Source organism: Triticum urartu, chromosome 6A (assembly GCF_056163025.1).
Source record: "Triticum urartu cultivar PI428250 chromosome 6A, HENAU_Tu73, whole genome shotgun sequence".
Classification (NCBI taxonomy): domain Eukaryota; kingdom Viridiplantae; phylum Streptophyta; class Magnoliopsida; order Poales; family Poaceae; genus Triticum; species Triticum urartu.
Window position 1 is genome coordinate 10,178,673 of NC_141878.1, and position 19,186 is coordinate 10,197,858.

Sequence of the window (19,186 nt, forward strand, 5' to 3'; positions counted from 1 at the left end):
GACGTGGGCACATGTGCTATAGGAACGATGGTATTTTTTCATAATTTTTGGTGACGGAGAAGTATCCGACAAATTCCCTCTACGCGGATTGCTCTTCGCGCGTCTACGGCTGTGGCCGGCGGCCTCCGGGGGCTAGCATGCCGTCAAATCTTGCGCCGGCGGCCTCTCACAAGTCTGGAAGTGTTGTCGCTGTTGCAAACGCCCGGCACGCGTGTCCGGGGTGTGCCTCCCTCACGGAGGGCGCTGCCGCCGGCACCTGGAGGGGGGAAACGGACGCGTGGGGTCTACACGGAGGGGATCTTGCTGTGGGTCTGCCCCGGATGTTGCTCCAAAGTGTTCCTATGGGCTGACCTAACACAACCGGGTGGGGAGGTCCACTGGTCAAAGCCTGTCCGTGCAAAGTCAAAGGGGTAGATCCCGTGGTCAAACGCTACAGGGTTAGGCGGGACGGGGGCACTGGAGGTAGCGATGCCACCGGAGCGTCGCACCGGGCCCTCATACATGCGGGGTGGTGTGGTGGCATGTCCGAAGAGGCGGGACGCGTCTCCGGGGCGTGGCCCCCCTCACGGACGGCGATGACACGGTAGTAGAAGTTCTGCGGTCATGATGCGGCGTCAATATTACTAAATACTCGGAGCGCGATAAAATCATGATTTTTTTTGCACGACGTAGGCACATGTGCTATAGGAACGATGGTATTTTTTCAGAATTTTTGGTGATGTAGAAGTATCCAAAAAATTCCCTCTACGCGGATTGCCCTTCACGCGTCTACCGCTGTGGCCGCCGGCCTCCGGGGGCTAGCATGCTGCCAAATCTTGCGCCGGCGGCCTCTCACAAGTCTGGAAGTGTTGTCGCGGTTGAAACGCCCAGCACGCGTGTCGGGGGTGTGCCCTCCTCACGGACGGCGCTGCCGCCGGCACCTAGAGGGGGGAAACGGACACGTGGGTCTACACGGAGGGGATCTTGCTGTGGGTCTGCCCCGGATGTTGCTCCAAAGTGTTCCTATGGGCTGACCTAACACAACCGGGTGGGGAGGTCCATTGGTCAAAGCCCGTCCGTGCAAAGTCAAAGGGGTAGATCCCGTGGTCAAACGCTACAGGGTTAGGCGGGACGGGGGCACTGGGGGGTAGCAATGCCACCGGAGCATCGCACCGGGCCCTCATACATGCGGGGTGGTGTGGTGGCATGTCCGAAGAGGCGGGACGCGTCTCCGGGGCGTGGCCCCCCTCACGGACGGCAATGACACGGTAGTAGACGTTCTGCGGTAACGATGCGGCATCAATATTACTAAATACTCGGAGCGTGATAAAATCATGATTTTTTTTGCACGACGTGGGCACATGTGCTATAGGAACGATGGTATTTTTTCATAATTTTTGGTGATGGAGAAGTATCCAAAAAAGTCCCTCTACGCGGATTGCCCTTCACGCGTCTACCGCTGTGGCCGCCGGCCTCCGGGGGCTAGCATGCTGCCAAATCTTGCGCCGGCGGCCTCTCACAAGTCTGGAAGTGTTGTCGCTGTTGCAAACGCCCGGCACGCGTGTCGGGGGTGTGCCCCCCTCACGGACGGCGCTGCCGCCGGCACCTGGAGGGGGGAAACGGACGCGTGGGTCTACACGGAGGGGATCTTGCTGTGGGTCTGCCGCGGATGTTGCTCCAAAGTGTTCCTATGGGCTGACCTAACACAACCGGGTGGGGAGGTCCATTGGTCAAAGCCCGTCCGTGCAAAGTCAAAGGGGTAGATCCCGTGGTCAAACGCTACAGGGTTAGGCGGGACGGGGGCACTGGGGGGTAGCAATGCCACCGGAGCATCGCACCGGGCCCTTATACATGCGGGGTGGTGTGGTGGCATGTCCGAAGAGGCGGGACGCGTCTCTGGGGTGTGGCCCCCCTCACGGACGGCGATGACACGGTAGTAGACGTTCTGCGGTAACGATGCGGCGTCAATATTACTAAATAATCGGAGCGTGATAAAATCATGATTTTTTTTGCACGACGTGGGCACATGTGCTATAGGAACGATGGTATTTTTTCATAATTTTTGGTGACGGAGAAGTATCCGACAAATTCCCTCTACGCGGATTGCTCTTCGCGCGTCTACGGCTGTGGCCGGCGGCCTCCGGGGGCTAGCATGCCGTCAAATCTTGCGCCGGCGGCCTCTCACAAGTCTGGAAGTGTTGTCGCTGTTGCAAACGCCCGGCACGCGTGTCCGGGGTGTGCCTCCCTCACGGAGGGCGCTGCCGCCGGCACCTGGAGGGGGGAAACGGACGCGTGGGGTCTACACGGAGGGGATCTTGCTGTGGGTCTGCCCCGGATGTTGCTCCAAAGTGTTCCTATGGGCTGACCTAACACAACCGGGTGGGGAGGTCCACTGGTCAAAGCCTGTCCGTGCAAAGTCAAAGGGGTAGATCCCGTGGTCAAACGCTACAGGGTTAGGCGGGACGGGGGCACTGGGGGTAGCGATGCCACCGGAGCGTCGCACCGGGCCCTCATACATGCGGGGTGGTGTGGTGGCATGTCCGAAGAGGCGGGACGCGTCTCCGGGGCGTGGCCCCCCTCACGGACGGCGATGACACGGTAGTAGAAGTTCTGCGGTCATGATGCGGCGTCAATATTACTAAATACTCGGAGCGCGATAAAATCATGATTTTTTTTGCACGACGTAGGCACATGTGCTATAGGAACGATGGTATTTTTTCAGAATTTTTGGTGATGTAGAAGTATCCAAAAAATTCCCTCTACGCGGATTGCCCTTCACGCGTCTACCGCTGTGGCCGCCGGCCTCCGAGGGCTAGCATGCTGCCAAATCTTGCGCCGGCGGCCTCTCACAAGTCTGGAAGTGTTGTCGCGGTTGAAACGCCCAGCACGCGTGTCGGGGGTGTGCCCCCCTCACGGACGGCGCTGCCGCCGGCACCTAGAGGGGGGAAACGGACACGTGGGTCTACACGGAGGGGATCTTGCTGTGGGTCTGCCCCGGATGTTGCTCCAAAGTGTTCCTATGGGCTGACCTAACACAACCGGGTGGGGAGGTCCATTGGTCAAAGCCCGTCCGTGCAAAGTCAAAGGGGTAGATCCCGTGGTCAAACGCTACAGGGTTAGGCGGGACGGGGGCACTGGGGGGTAGCAATGCCACCGGAGCATCGCACCGGGCCCTCATACATGCGGGGTGGTGTGGTGGCATGTCCGAAGAGGCGGGACGCGTCTCCGGGGCGTGGCCCCCCTCACGGACGGCAATGACACGGTAGTAGACGTTCTGCGGTAACGATGCGGCATCAATATTACTAAATACTCGGAGCGTGATAAAATCATGATTTTTTTTGCACGACGTGGGCACATGTGCTATAGGAACGATGGTATTTTTTCATAATTTTTGGTGATGGAGAAGTATCCGAAAAATTCCCTCTACGCGGATTGCTCTTCGCGCGTCTACGGCTGTGGCCGGCGGCCTCCGGGGGCTAGCATGCCGCCAAATCTTGCGCCGGCGGCCTCTCACAAGTCTGGAAGTGTTGTCGCCGTTGCAAACGCCCGGCACGCGTGTCCGGGGTGTGCCTCCCTCACGGAGGGCGCTGCCGCCGGCACCTGGAGGGGGGAAACGGACGCGTGGGGTCTACACGGAGGGGATCTTGCTGTGGGTCTGCCCCGGATGTTTCTCCAAAGTGTTCCTATGGGCTGACCTAACACAACCGGGTGGGGAGGTCCATTGGTCAAAGCTCGTCCGTGCAAAGTCAAAGGGGTAGATCCCGTGGTCAAACGCTACAGGGTTAGGCGGGACGGGAGCACTGGGGGTAGCAATGCCACCGGAGCGTCGCACCGGGCCCTCATACATGCGGGGTGGTGTGGTGGCATGTCCGAAGAGGCGGGACGCGTCTCCGGGGCGTGGCCCCCCTCACGGACGGCGATGACACGGTAGTAGACGTTCTGCGGTAACGATGCGGCGTCAATATTACTAAATACTCGGAGCGCGATAAAATCATGATTTTTCTTGCACGACGTGGGCACATCTGCTATAGGAACGATGGTATTTTTTCATAATTTTTGGTGATGGAGAAGTATCCGAAAAATTCCCTCTACGCGGATTGCCCTTCGCGCGTCTACGGCTGTGGCCGGCGGCCTCCGGGGGCTAGCATGCCGCCAAATCTTGCGCCGGCGGCCTCTCACAAGTCTGGAAGTGTTGTCGCGGTTGCAAACGCCCGGCAGGCGTGTCCGGGGTGTGCCCCCCTCACGGACGGCGCTGCCGCCGGCACCTGGAGGGGGGAAACGGACGCGTGGGGTCTACACGGAGGGGATCTTGCTGTGTGTCTGCCCCGGATGTTGCTCCAAAGTGTTCCTATGGGCTGACCTAAAACAACCGGGTGGGGAGGTCCACTGGTCAAAGCCCGTCCGTGTAAAGTCAAAGGGGTAGATCCCGTGGTCAAACGCTACAGGGTTAGGCGGGACGGGGGCACTGGGGGGTAGCAATGCCACCGGAGCGTCGCACCGGGCCCTCATACATGCGGCGTGGTGTGGTGGCATGTCCGAAGAGGCGGGACGCGTCTCCGGGGCGTGGCCCCCCTCACGGACGGCCATGACACGGTAGTAGACGTTCTGCCGTAACGATGCGGCGTCAATATTACTAAATACTAGGAGCGCGATAAAATCATGATTTTTTTTTGCACGACGCGGGCACATGTGCTATAGGAACGATGGAATTTTTTCATAATTTTTGGTGATGGAGAAGTATCTGAAAAATTCCCACTACGCGGATTGCCCTTCGCGCGTCTACGGCTGTGGCCGGCGGCCTCCAGGGGCTAGCATGCCGCCAAATCTTGCGCCGGCGGCCTCTCACAAGTCTGGAAGTCTTGTCGCGATTGCAAACGCCCGGCACGCGTGTCCGGGGTGTGCCCCCTCACGGACGGCGCTGCCGCCGGCACGTGGAAGGGGGAAACGGACGCGTGGGGTCTACACGGAGGGGATCTTGCTGTGGGTCTGCCCCGGATGTTGCTCCAAAGTGTTCCTATGGGCTGACCTAACACAACCGGGTGTGGAGGTCCACTGGTCAAAGCCCGTCCGTGCAAAGTCAAAGGGGTAGATCCCGTGGTCAAACGCTACAGGGTTAGGCGGGACGGGGTCACTGGGGGTAGCAATGCCACCGGAGCATCGCACCGGGCCCTCATACATGCGGGGTGGTGTGGTGGCATGTCCGAAGAGGCGGGACGCGTCTCCGGGGTGTGGCCCCCCTCACGGACGGTGATGACACGGTAGTAGACGTTCTGCGGTAACGATGCGGCGTCAATATTACTAAATACTCGGAGCATGATAAAATCATGATTTTTTTTGCACGACGTGGGCACATGTGCTATAGGAACGATGGTATTTTTTCATAATTTTTGGTGATGGAGAAGTATCCGAAAAATTCACTCTACGCGGATTGCCCTTCGCGCGTCTACGGCTGTGGCCGGCGGCCTCCGGGGGCTAGCATGCTGCCAAATCTTGCGCCGGCGGCCTCTCACAAGTTTGGAAGTGTTGTCGCGGTTGCAAGCGCCCGGCACGCGTGTCCGGGGTGTGCCTCCCTCACGGACGGCGCTGCCGCCGGCACCTGGAGGGGGGAAACGGACGCGTGGGGTCTACACGGAGGGGATCTTGCTGTGGGTCTGCCCGGGATGTTGCTCCAAAGTGTTCCTATGGGCTGACCTAACACAACCGGGTGGGGAGGTCCACTGGTCAAAACCCGTCCGTGCAAAGTCAAAGGGGTAGATCCCGTGGTCAAACGCTACAGGGTTAGGCGGGACGGGAGCACTGGGGGTAGAAATGCCACCGGAGCGTCGCACCGGGCCCTCATACATGCGGGGTGGTGCGGTGGCATGTCCGAAGAGGCGGGACGCGTCTCCGGGGCGTGGCCCCCCTCACGGACGGCGATGACACGGTAGTAGACGTTCTGCGGTAACGATGCGGCGTCAATATTACTAAATAATCAGAGCGCGATAAAATCATGATTTTTTTTGCACGACGTGGGCACATGTGCTATAGGAACGATGGTATTTTTTCATAATTTTTGGTGATGGAGAAGTATCCGAAAAATTCCCTCTACGCGGATTGCCCTTCGCGCGTCTACGGCTGTGGCCGGCGGCCTCCGGGGGCTAGCATGCCGCCAAATCTTGCGCCGGCGGCCTCTCACAAGTCTGGAAGTGTTGTCGCGGTTGCAAACGCCCGGCACGCGTGTCCGGGGTGTGCCCCCCTCACGGACGGCGCTGCCGCCGGCACCTGGAGGGGGGAAACGGACACGTGGGGTCTACACGGAGGGGATCTTGCTGTGGGTCTGCCCCGGATGTTGCTCCAAAGTGTTCCTATGGGCTGACCTAACACAACCGGGTGGGGAGGTCCGTTGGTCAAAGCCCGTCCGTGCAAAGTCAAAGGGGTAGATCCCGTGGTCAAACGCTACAGGGCTAGGCGGGACGGGAGCACTGGGGGTAGAAATGCCACCGGAGCGTCGCACCGGGCCCTCATACATGCGGGGTGGTGTGGTGGCATGTCCGAAGAGGCGGGACGCGTCTCCGGGGCGTGGCCCCCCTCACGGACGGCGATGACACGGTAGTAGACGTTCTGCGGTAACGATGCGGCGTCAATATTACTAAATACTCGGAGCGCGATAAAATCATGATTTTCTTTGCACGACGTGGGCACATCTGCTATAGGAACGATGGTATTTTTTTCATAATTTTTGGTGATGGAGAAGTATCCGAAAAATTCCCTCTACGCGGATTGCCCTTCGCGCGTCTACGGCTGTGGCCGGCGGCCTCCGGGGGCTAGCATGCCGCCAAATCTTGCGCCGGCGGCCTATCACAAGTCTGGAAGTGTTGTCGCGGTTGCAAACGCCCGGCAGGCGTGTCCGGGGTGTGCCCCCCTCACGGACGGCGCTGCCGCCGGCACGTGGAGGGGGGAAACGGACGCGTGGGGTCTACACGGAGGGGATCTTGCTGTGTGTCTGCCCCGGATGTTACTCCAAAGTGTTCCTATGGGCTGACCTAACACAACCGGGTGGGGAGGTCCACTGGTCAAAGCCCGTCCGTGTAAAGTCAAAGGGGTAGATCCCGTGGTCAAACGCTACAGGGTTAGGCGGGACAGGGGCACTGGGGGGTAGCAATGCCACCGGAGCGTCGCACCGGGCCCTCATACATGCGGCGTGGTGTGGTGGCATGTCCGAAGAGGTGGGACGCGTCTCCGGGGCGTGGCCCCCCTCACGGACGGCCATGACACGGTAGTAGACGTTCTGCCGTAACGATGCGGCGTCAATATTACTAAATAGTAGGAGCGCGATAAAATCATGATTTTTTTTTGCACGATGCGGGCACATGTGCTATAGGAACGATGGAATTTTTTCATAATTTTTGGTGATGGAGAAGTATCCGAAAAATTCCCACTACGCGGATTGCCCTTCGCGCGTCTACGGCTGTGGCCGGCGGCCTCCAGGGGCTAGCATGCCGCCAAATCTTGCGCCGGCGGCCTCTCACAAGTCTGGAAGTCTTGTCGCGATTGCAAACGCCCGGCACGCGTGTCCGGGGTGTGCCCCCTCACGGACGGCGCTGCCGCCGGCACCTGGAAGGGGGAAACGGACGCGTGGGGTCTACACGGAGGGGATCTTGCTGTGGGTCTGCCCCGGATGTTGCTCCAAAGTGTTCCTATGGGCTGACCTAACACAACTGGGTGTGGAGGTCCACTGGTCAAAGCCCGTCCGTGCAAAGTCAAAGGGGTAGATCCCGTGGTCAAACGCTACAGGGTTAGGCGGGACGGGGTCACTGGGGGGTAGCAATGCCACCGGAGCATCGCACCGGGCCCTCATACATGCGGGGTGGTGTGGTGGCATGTCCGAAGAGGCGGGACGCGTCTCCGGGGAGTGGCCCCCCTCACGGACGGTGATGACACGGTAGTAGACGTTCTGCGGTAACGATGCGGCGTCAATATTACTAAATACTCGGAGCATGATAAAATCATGATTTTTTTTGCACGACGTGGGCACATGTGCTATAGGAACGATGGTATTTTTTCATAATTTTTGGTGATGGAGAAGTATCCGAAAAATTCACTCTACGCGGATTGCCCTTCGCGCGTCTACGGCTGTGGTCGGCGGCCTCCGGGGGCTAGCATGCTGCCAAATCTTGCGCCGGCGGCCTCTCACAAGTTTGGAAGTGTTGTCGCGGTTGCAAGCGCCCGGCACGCGTGTCCGGGGTGTGCCTCCCTCACGGACGGCGCTGCCGCCGGCACCTGGAGGGGGGAAACGGACGCGTGGGGTCTACACGAGGGGATCTTGCTGTGGGTCTGCCCCGGATGTTGCTCCAAAGTGTTCCTATGGGCTGACCTAACACAACCGGGTGGGGAGGTCCACTGGTCAAAACCCGTCCGTGCAAAGTCAAAGGGGTAGATCCCGTGGTCAAACGCTACAGGGTTAGGCGGGACGGGGGCACTGGGGGTAGCAATGCCACCGGAGCGTCGCACCGGGCCCTCATACATGCGGGGTGGTGCGGTGGCATGTCCGAAGAGGCGGGACGCGTCTCCGGGGCGTGGCCCCCCTCACGGACGGCGATGACACGGTAGTAGACGTTCTGCGGTAACGATGCGGCGTCAATATTACTAAATAATCAGAGCGCGATAAAATCATGATTTTTTTTGCACGACGTGGGCACATGTGCTATAGGAACGATGGTATTTTTTCATAATTTTTGGTGATGGAGAAGTATCCGAAAAATTCCCTCTACGCGGATTGCCCTTCCGCGTCTACGGCTGTGGCCGGCGGCCTCCGGGGGCTAGCATGCCGCCAAATCTTGCGCCGGCGGCCTCTCACAAGTCTGGAAGTGTTGTCGCGGTTGCAAACGCCCGGCACGCGTGTCCGGGGTGTGCCCCCCTCACGGACGGCGCTGCCGCCGGCACCTGGAGGGGGGAAACGGACATGTGGGGTCTACACGGAGGGGATCTTGCTGTGGGTCTGCCCCGGATGTTGCTCCAAAGTGTTCCTATGGGCTGACCTAACACAACCGGGTGGGGAGGTCCATTGGTCAAAGCCCGTCCGTGCAAAGTCAAAGGGGTAGATCCCGTGGTCAAACGCTACAGGGCTAGGCGGGACGGGAGCACTGGGGGTAGAAATGCCACCGGAGCGTCGCACCGGGCCCTCATACATGCGGGGTGGTGTGGTGGCATGTCCGAAGAGGCGGGACGCGTCTCCGGGGCGTGGCCCCCCTCACGGACGGCGATGACACGGTAGTAGACGTTCTGCGGTAACGATGCGGCGTCAATATTACTAAATACTCGGAGCGCGATAAAATCATGATTTTCTTTGCACGACGTGGGCACATCTGCTATAGGAACGATGGTATTTTTTTCATAATTTTTGGTGATGGAGAAGTATCCGAAAAATTCCCTCTACGCGGATTGCCCTTCGCGCGTCTACGGCTGTGGCCGGCGGCCTCCGGGGGCTAGCATGCCGCCAAATCTTGCGCCGGCGGCCTCTCACAAGTCTGGAAGTGTTGTCGCGGTTGCAAACGCCCGGCAGGCGTGTCCGGGGTGTGCCCCCCTCACGGACGGCGCTGCCGCCGGCACCTGGAGGGGGGAAACGGACGCGTGGGGTCTACACGGAGGGGATCTTGCTGTGTGTCTGCCCCGGATGTTACTCCAAAGTGTTCCTATGGGCTGACCTAACACAACCGGGTGGGGAGGTCCACTGGTCAAAGCCCGTCCGTGTAAAGTCAAAGGGGTAGATCCCGTGGTCAAACGCTACAGGGTTAGGCGGGACAGGGGCACTGGGGGGTAGCAATGCCACCGGAGCGTCGCACCGGGCCCTCATACATGCGGCGTGGTGTGGTGGCATGTCCGAAGAGGCGGGACGCGTCTCCGGGGCGTGGCCCCCCTCACGGACGGCCATGACACGGTAGTAGACGTTCTGCCGTAACGATGCGGCGTCAATATTACTAAATACTAGGAGCGCGATAAAATCATGATTTTTTTTTTGCACGATGCGGGCACATGTGCTATAGGAACGATGGAATTTTTTCATAATTTTTGGTGATGGAGAAGTATCCGAAAAATTCCCACTACGCGGATTGCCCTTCGCGCGTCTACGGCTGTGGCCGGCGGCCTCCAGGGGCTAGCATGCCGCCAAATCTTGCGCCGGCGGCCTCTCACAAGTCTGGAAGTCTTGTCGCGATTGCAAACGCCCGGCACGCGTGTCCGGGGTGTGCCCCCTCACGGACGGCGCTGCCGCCGGCACCTGGAAGGGGGAAACGGACGCGTGGGGTCTACACGGAGGGGATCTTGCTGTGGGTCTGCCCCGGATGTTGCTCCAAAGTGTTCCTATGGGCTGACCTAACACAACTGGGTGTGGAGGTCCACTGGTCAAAGCCCGTCCATGCAAAGTCAAAGGGGTAGATCCCGTGGTCAAACGCTACAGGGTTAGGCGGGACGGGGTCACTGGGGGGTAGCAATGCCACCGGAGCATCGCACCGGGCCCTCATACATGCGGGGTGGTGTGGTGGCATGTCCGAAGAGGCGGGACGCGTCTCCGGGGAGTGGCCCCCCTCACGGACGGTGATGAAACGGTAGTAGACGTTCTGCGGTAACGATGCGGCGTCAATATTACTAAATACTCGGAGCATGATAAAATCATGATTTTTTTTGCACGACGTGGGCACATGTGCTATAGGAACGATGGTATTTTTTCATAATTTTTGGTGATGGAGAAGTATCCGAAAAATTCACTCTACGCGGATTGCCCTTCGCGCGTCTACGGCTGTGGTCGGCGGCCTCCGGGGGCTAGCATGCTGCCAAATCTTGCGCCGGCGGCCTCTCACAAGTTTGGAAGTGTTGTCGCGGTTGCAAGCGCCCGGCACGCGTGTCCGGGGTGTGCCTCCCTCACGGACGGCGCTGCCGCCGGCACCTGGAGGGGGGAAACGGACGCGTGGGGTCTACACGGAGGGGATCTTGCTGTGGGTCTGCCCCGGATGTTGCTCCAAAGTGTTCCTATGGGCTGACCTAACACAACCGGGTGGGGAGGTCCACTGGTCAAAACCCGTCCGTGCAAAGTCAAAGGGGTAGATCCCGTGGTCAAACGCTACAGGGTTAGGCGGGACGGGGGCACTGGGGGTAGCAATGCCACCGGAGCGTCGCACCGGGCCCTCATACATGCGGGGTGGTGCGGTGGCATGTCCGAAGAGGCGGGACGCGTCTCCGGGGCGTGGCCCCCCTCACGGACGGCGATGACACGGTAGTAGACGTTCTGCGGTAACGATGCGGCGTCAATATTACTAAATAATCAGAGCGCGATAAAATCATGATTTTTTTTGCACGACGTGGGCACATGTGCTATAGGAACGATGGTATTTTTTCATAATTTTTGGTGATGGAGAAGTATCCGAAAAATTCCCTCTACGCGGATTGCCCTTCGCGCGTCTACGGCTGTGGCCGGCGGCCTCCGGGGGCTAGCATGCCGCCAAATCTTGCGCCGGCGGCCTCTCACAAGTCTGGAAGTGTTGTCGCGGTTGCAAACGCCCGGCACGCGTGTCCGGGGTGTGCCCCCCTCACGGACGGCGCTGCCGCCGACACCTGGAGGGGGGAAACGGACACGTGGGGTCTACACGGAGGGGATCTTGCTGTGGGTCTGCCCCGGATGTTGCTCCAAAGTGTTCCTATGGGCTGACCTAACACAACCGGGTGGGGAGGTCCATTGGTCAAAGCCCGTCCGTGCAAAGTCAAAGGGGTAGATCCCGTGGTCAAACGCTACAGGGCTAGGCGGGACGGGAGCACTGGGGGTAGAAATGCCACCGGAGCGTCGCACCGGGCCCTCATACATGCGGGGTGGTGTGGTGGCATGTCCGAAGAGGCGGGACGCGTCTCCGGGGCGTGGCCCCCCTCACGGACGGCGATGACACGGTAGTAGACGTTCTGCGGTAACGATGCGGCGTCAATATTACTAAATACTCGGAGCGCGATAAAATCATGATTTTTTTTGCACGACGTGGGCACATCTGCTATAGGAACGATGGTATTTTTTCATAATTTTTGGTGATGGAGAAGTATCCGAAAAATTCCCTCTACGCGGATTGCCCTTCGCGCGTCTACGGCTGTGGCCGGCGGCCTCCGGGGGCTAGCATGCCGCCAAATCTTGCGCCGGCGGCCTCTCACAAGTCTGGAAGTGTTGTCGCGGTTGCAAACGCCCGGCAGGCGTGTCCGGGGTGTGCCCCCCTCACGGACAGCGCTGCCGCCGGCACCTGGAGGGGGGAAACGGACGCGTGGGGTCTACACGGAGGGGATCTTGCTGTGTGTCTGCCCCGGATGTTACTCCAAAGTGTTCCTATGGGCTGACCTAACACAACCGGGTGGGGAGGTCCACTGGTCAAAGCCCGTCCGTGTAAAGTCAAAGGGGTAGATCCCGTGGTCAAACGCTACAGGGTTAGGCGGGACAGGGGCACTGGGGGGTAGCAATGCCACCGGAGCGTCGCACCGGGCCCTCATACATGCGGCGTGGTGTGGTGGCATGTCCGAAGAGGCGGGACGCGTCTCCGGGGCGTGGCCCCCCTCACGGACGGCCATGACACGGTAGTAGACGTTCTGCCGTAACGATGCGGCGTCAATATTACTAAATACTAGGAGCGCGATAAAATCATGATTTTTTTTTGCACGATGCGGGCACATGTGCTATAGGAACGATGGAATTTTTTCATAATTTTTGGTGATGGAGAAGTATCCGAAAAATTCCCACTACGCGGATTGCCCTTCGCGCGTCTACGGCTGTGGCCGGCGGCCTCCAGGGGCTAGCATGCCGCCAAATCTTGCGCCGGCGGCCTCTCACAAGTCTGGAAGTCTTGTCGCGATTGCAAACGCCCGGCACGCGTGTCCGGGGTGTGCCCCCTCACGGACGGCGCTGCCGCCGGCACCTGGAAGGGGGAAACGGACGCGTGGGGTCTACACGGAGGGGATCTTGCTGTGGGTCTGCCCCGGATGTTGCTCCAAAGTGTTCCTATGGGCTGACCTAACACAACCGGGTGTGGAGGTCCACTGGTCAAAGCCCGTCCGTGCAAAGTCAAAGGGGTAGATCCCGTGGTCAAACGCTACAGGGTTAGGCGGGACGGGGTCACTGGGGGGTAGCAATGCCACCGGAGCATCGCACCGGGCCCTCATACATGCGGGGTGGTGTGGTGGCATGTCCGAAGAGGCGGGACGCGTCTCCGGGGTGTGGCCCCCCTCACGGACGGCGATGACACGGTAGTAGACGTTCTGGGGTAACGATGCGGCGTCAATATTACTAAATACTCGGAGCGTGATAAAATCATGATTTTTTTTCACGACGTGGGCACATGTGCTATAGGAACGATGGTATTTTTTCATAATTTTTGGTGATGGAGAAGTATCCAAAAAATTCACTCTACGCGGATTGCCCTTCGCGCGTCTACGGCTGTGGCCGGCGGCTTCCGGGGGCTAGCATGCTGCCAAATCTTGCGCCGGTGGCCTCTCACAAGTCCGGAAGTGTTGTCGCGGTTGCAAGCGCCCGGCACGCGTGTCCGGGGTGTGCCTCCCTCACGGACGGCGCTGCCGCCGGCACCTGGAGGGGGGAAACGGACGCGTGGGGTCTACACGGAGGGGATCTTGCTGTGGGTCTGCCCCGGATGTTGCTCCAAAGTGTTCCTATGGGCTGACCTAACACAACCGGGTGGGGAGGTCCACTGGTCAGATCCCGTCCGTGCAAAGTCAAAGGGGTAGATCCCGTGGTCAAACGCTACATGGTTAGGCGGGACGGGGGCACTGGGGGTAGCAATGCCACCGGAGCGTCGCACCGGGCCCTCATACATGCGGGGTGGTGCGGTGGCATGTCCGAAGAGGCGGGACGCGTCTCCGGGGCGTGGCCCCCCTCACGGACGGCGATGACACGGTAGTAGACGTTCTGCGGTAACGATGCGGCGTCAATATTACTAAATAATCGGAGCGCGATAAAATCATGATTTTTTTTGCACGACGTGGGCACATGTGCTATAGGAACGATGGTATTTTTTCATAATTTTTGGTGACGGAGAAGTATCCGAAAAATTCCCTCTACGCGGATTGCCCTTCGCGCGTCTACGGCTGTGGCCGGCGGCCTCCGGGGGCTAGCATGCCGCCAAATCTTGCGCCGGCGGCCTCTCACAAGTCTGGAAGTGTTGTCGCGGTTGCAAACGCCCGGCACGCGTGTCCGGGGTGTGCCCCCCTCACGGACGGCGCTGCCGCCGGCACCTGGAGGGGGGAAACGGACACGTGGGGTCTACACGGAGGGGATCTTGCTGTGGGTCTGCCCCGGATGTTGCTCCAAAGTGTTCCTATGGGCTGACCTAACACAACCGGGTGGGGAGGTCCATTGGTCAAAGCCCGTCCGTGCAAAGTCAAAGGGGTAGATCCCGTGGTCAAACGCTACAGGGTTAGGCGGGACGGGAGCACTGGGGGGTAGCAATGCCACCGGAGCGTCGCACCGGGCCCTCATACATGCGGGGTGGTGTGGTGGCATGTCCGAAGAGGTGGGACGCGTCTCCGGGGCGTGGCCCCCCTCAAGGACGGCGATGACACGGTAGTAGACGTTCTGCGGTAACGATGCGGCGTCAATATTACTAAATACTCGGAGCGCGATAAAATCATGATTTTTTTTGCACGACGTGGGCACATCTGCTATAGGAACGATGGTATTTTTTCATAATTTTTGGTGATGGAGAAGTATCCGAAAAATTCCCTCTACGCGGATTGCCCTTCGCGCGTATACGGCTGTGGCCGGCGGCCTCCGGGGGCTAGCATGCCGCCAAATCTTGCGCCGGCGGCCTCTCACAAGTCTGGAAGTGTTGTCGCGGTTGCAAACGCCCGGCAGGCGTGTCCGGGGTGTGCCCCCCTCACGGACGGCGCTGCCGCCAGCACCTGGAGGGGGGAAACGGACGCGTGGGGTCTACACGGAGGGGATCTTGCTGTGTGTTTGCCCCGGATGTTGCTCCAAAGTGTTCCTATGGGCTGACCTAACACAACCGGGTGGGGAGGTCCACTGGTCAAAGCCCGTCCGTGTAAAGTCAAAGGGGTAGATCCCGTGGTCAAACGCTACAGGGTTAGGCGGGACAGGGGCACTGGGGGGTAGCAATGCCACCGGAGCGTCGCACCGGGCCCTCATACATGCGGCGTGGTGTGGTGGCATGTCCGAAGAGGCGGGACGCGTCTCCGGGGCGTGGCCCCCCTCACGGACGGCCATGACACGGTAGTAGACGTTCTGCCGTAACGATGCGGCATCAATATTACTAAATACTAGGAGCGCGATAAAATCATGATTTTTTTTTGCACGACGCGGGCACATGTGCTATAGGAACGATGGAATTTTTTCATAATTTTTGGTGATGGAGAAGTATCCGAAAAATTCCCACTACGCGGATTGCCCTTCGCGCGTCTACGGCTGTGGCCGGCGGCCTCCAGGGGCTAGCATGCCGCCAAATCTTGCGCCGGCGGCCTCTCACAAGTCTGGAAGTCTTGTCGCGATTGCAAACGCCCGGCACGCGTGTCCGGGGTGTGCCCCCTCACGGACGGCGCTGCCGCCGGCACCTGGAAGGGGGAAACAGACGCGTGGGGTCTACACGGAGGGGATCTTGCTGTGGGTCTGCCCCGGATGTTGCTCCAAAGTGTTCCTATGGGCTGACCTAACACAACCGGGTGTGGAGGTCCACTGGTCAAAGCCCGTCTGTGCAAAGTCAAAGGGGTAGATCCCGTGGTCACACGCTACAGGGTTAGGCGGGACGGGGTCACTGGGGGGTAGCAATGCCATCGGAGCATCGCACCGGGCCCTCATACATGCGGGGTGATGTGGTGGCATGTCCGAAGAGGCGGGACGCGTCTCCGGGGTGTGGCCCCCCTCACGGACGGCGATGACGCGGTAGTAGACGTTCTGGGGTAACGATGCGGCGTCAATATTACTAAATACTCGGAGCGTGATAAAATCATGATTTTTTTTTCACGACGTGGGCACATGTGCTATAGGAACGATGGTATTTTTTCATAATTTTTGGTGATGGAGAAGTATCCGAAAAATTCACTCTACGCGGATTGCCCTTCGCGCGTCTACGGCTGTGGCCGGCGGCTTCCGGGGGCTAGCATGCTGCCAAATCTTGCGCCGGCGGCCTCTCACAAGTCCAGAAGTGTTGTCGCGGTTGCAAGCGCCCGGCACGCGTGTCCGGGGTGTGCCTCCCTCACGGACGGCGCTGCCGCCGGCACCTGGAGGGGGGAAACGGACGCGTGGGGTCTACACGGAGGGGATCTTGCTGTGGGTCTGCCCCAGATGTTGCTCCAAAGTGTTCCTATGGGCTGACCTAACACAACCGGGTGGGGAGGTCCACTGGTCAGATCCCGTCCGTGCAAAGTCAAAGGGGTAGATCCCGTGGTCAAACGCTACATGGTTAGGCGGGACGGGGGCACTGGGGGTAGCAATGCCACCGGAGCGTCGCACCGGGCCCTCATACATGCGGGGTGGTGCGGTGGCATGTCCGAAGAGGCGGGACGCGTCTCCGGGGCGTGGCCCCCCTCACGGACGGCGATGACACGGTAGTAGACGTTCTGCGGTAACGATGCGGCGTCAATATTACTAAATAATCGGAGCGCGATAAAATCATGATTTTTTTTGCACGACGTGGGCACATGTGCTATAGGAACGGTGGTATTTTTTCATAATTTTTGGTGACGGAGAAGTATCCGAAAAATTCCCTCTACGCGGATTGCCCTTCGCGCGTCTACGGCTGTGGCCGGCGGCCTCCGGGGGCTAGCATGCCGCCAAATCTTGCGCCGGCGGCCTCTCACAAGTCTGGAAGTGTTGTCGCGGTTGCAAACGCCCGGCACGCGTGTCCGGGGTGTGCCCCCCTCACGGACGGCGCTGCCGCCGGCACCTGGAGGGGGGAAACGGACACGTGGGGTCTACACGGAGGGGATCTTGCTGTGGGTCTGCCCCGGATGTTGCTCCAAAGTGTTCCTATGGGCTGACCTAACACAACCGGGTGGGGAGGTCCATTGGTCAAAGCCCGTCCGTGCAAAGTCAAAGGGGTAGATCCCGTGGTCAAACGCTACAGGGTTAGGCGGGACGGGAGCACTGGGGGGTAGCAATGCCACCGGAGCGTCGCACCGGGCCCTCATACATGCGGGGTGGTGTGGTGGCATGTCCGAAGAGGCGGGACGCGTCTCCGGGGCGTGGCCCCCCTCACGGACGGCGATGACACGGTAGTAGACGTTCTGCGGTAACGATGCGGCGTCAATATTACTAAATACTCGGAGCGCGATAAAATCATGATTTTTTTTGCACGACGTGGGCACATCTGCTATAGGAACGATGGTATTTTTTCATAATTTTTGGTGATGGAGAAGTATCCGAAAAATTCCCTCTACGCGGATTGCCCTTCGCGCGTCTACGGCTGTGGCCGGCGGCCTCCGGGGGCTAGCATGCCGCCAAATCTTGCGCCGGCGGCCTCTCACAAGTCTGGAAGTGTTGTCGCGGTTGCAAACGCCCGGCAGGCGTGTCCGGGGTGTGCCCCCCTCACGGACGGCGCTGCCGCCGGCACCTGGAGGGGGGAAACGGACGCGTGGGGTCTACACGGAGGGGATCTTGCTGTGTGTCTGCCCCGGATGTTGCTCCAAAGTGTTCCTATGGGCTGACCTAACACAACCGGGTGGGGAGGTCCACTGGTCAAAGCCCGTCCGTGTAAAGTCAAAGGGGTAGATCCCGTGGTCAAACGCTACAGGGTTAGGCGGGACGGGGGCACTGGGGGTAGCAATGCCACCGGAGCGTCGCACCGGGCCCTCATACATGCGGCGTGGTGTGGTGGCATGTCCGAAGAGGCGAGACGTGTCTCCGGGGCGTGGCCCCCCTCACGGACGGCCATGACACGGTAGTAGACGTTCTGCCGTAACGATGCGGCGTCAATATTACTAAATACTAGGAGCGCGATAAAATCATGATTTTTTTTTTGCACGACGCGGGCACATGTGCTATAGGAACGATGGAATTTTTTCATAATTTTTGGTGATGGAGAAGTATCCGAAAAATTCCCACTACGCGGATTGCCCTTCGCGCGTCTACGGCTGTGGCCGGCGGCCTCCAGGGGCTAGCATGCCGCCAAATCTTGCGCCGGCGGCCTCTCACAAGTCTGGAAGTCTTGTCGCGATTGCAAACGCCCGGCACGCGTGTCCGGGGTGTGCCCCCTCACGGACGGCGCTGCCGCTGGCACCTGGAAGGGGGAAACGGACGCGTGGGGTCTACACGGAGGGGATCTTGCTGTGGGTCTGCCCCGGATATTGCTCCAAAGTGTTCCTATGGGCTGACCTAACACAACCGGGTGTGGAGGTCCACTGGTCAAAGCCCGTCCGTGCAAAGTCAAAGGGGTAGATCCCGTGGTCAAACGCTACAGGGTTAGGCTGGACGGGGGCACTGGGGGATAGCAATGCCACCGGAGCGTCGCACCGGGCCCTCATACATGCGGGGTGGTGTGGTGGCATGTCCGAAGAGGCGGGACGCGTCTCCGGGGCGTGGCCCCCCTCACGGACGGCGATGACACGGTAGTAGACGTTCTGCGGTAACGATGCGGCGTCAATATTACTAAATACTCGGAGCGTGATAAAATCATGATTTTTTTTGCACGACGTGGGCACATGTGCTATAGGAACGATGGTATTTTTTCATAATTTTTGGTGATGGAGAAGTATCCGAAAGATTCCCTCTACGCGGATTGCCCTTCGCGCGTCTACGGCTGTGGCCGGTGGCCTCCGGGGGCTAGCATGCCGCCAAATCTTGCGCCGGCGGCCTCTCACAAGTCTGGAAGTGTTGTCGCGGTTGCAAACGCCCGGCACGCGTGTCCGGGGTGTGCCTCCCTCACGGACGGCGCTGTCGCCGGCACCTGGAGGGGGGAAACGGACGCGTGGGGTCTACACGGAGGGGATCTTGCTGTGTGTCTGCCCCGGATGTTGCTCCAAAGTGTTCCTATGGGCTGACCTAACACAACCGGGTGGGGAGGTCCACTGGTCAAAGCCCGTCCGTGCAAAGTCAAAGGGATAGATCCCGTGGTCAAACACTACAGGGTTAGGCGGGACGGGGGCACTGGGGGGTAGCAATGCCACCGGAGCATCGCACCGGGCCCTCATACATGCGGGGTGGTGTGGTGGCATGTCCGAAGAGGCCGGACGCGTCTCCGGGGCG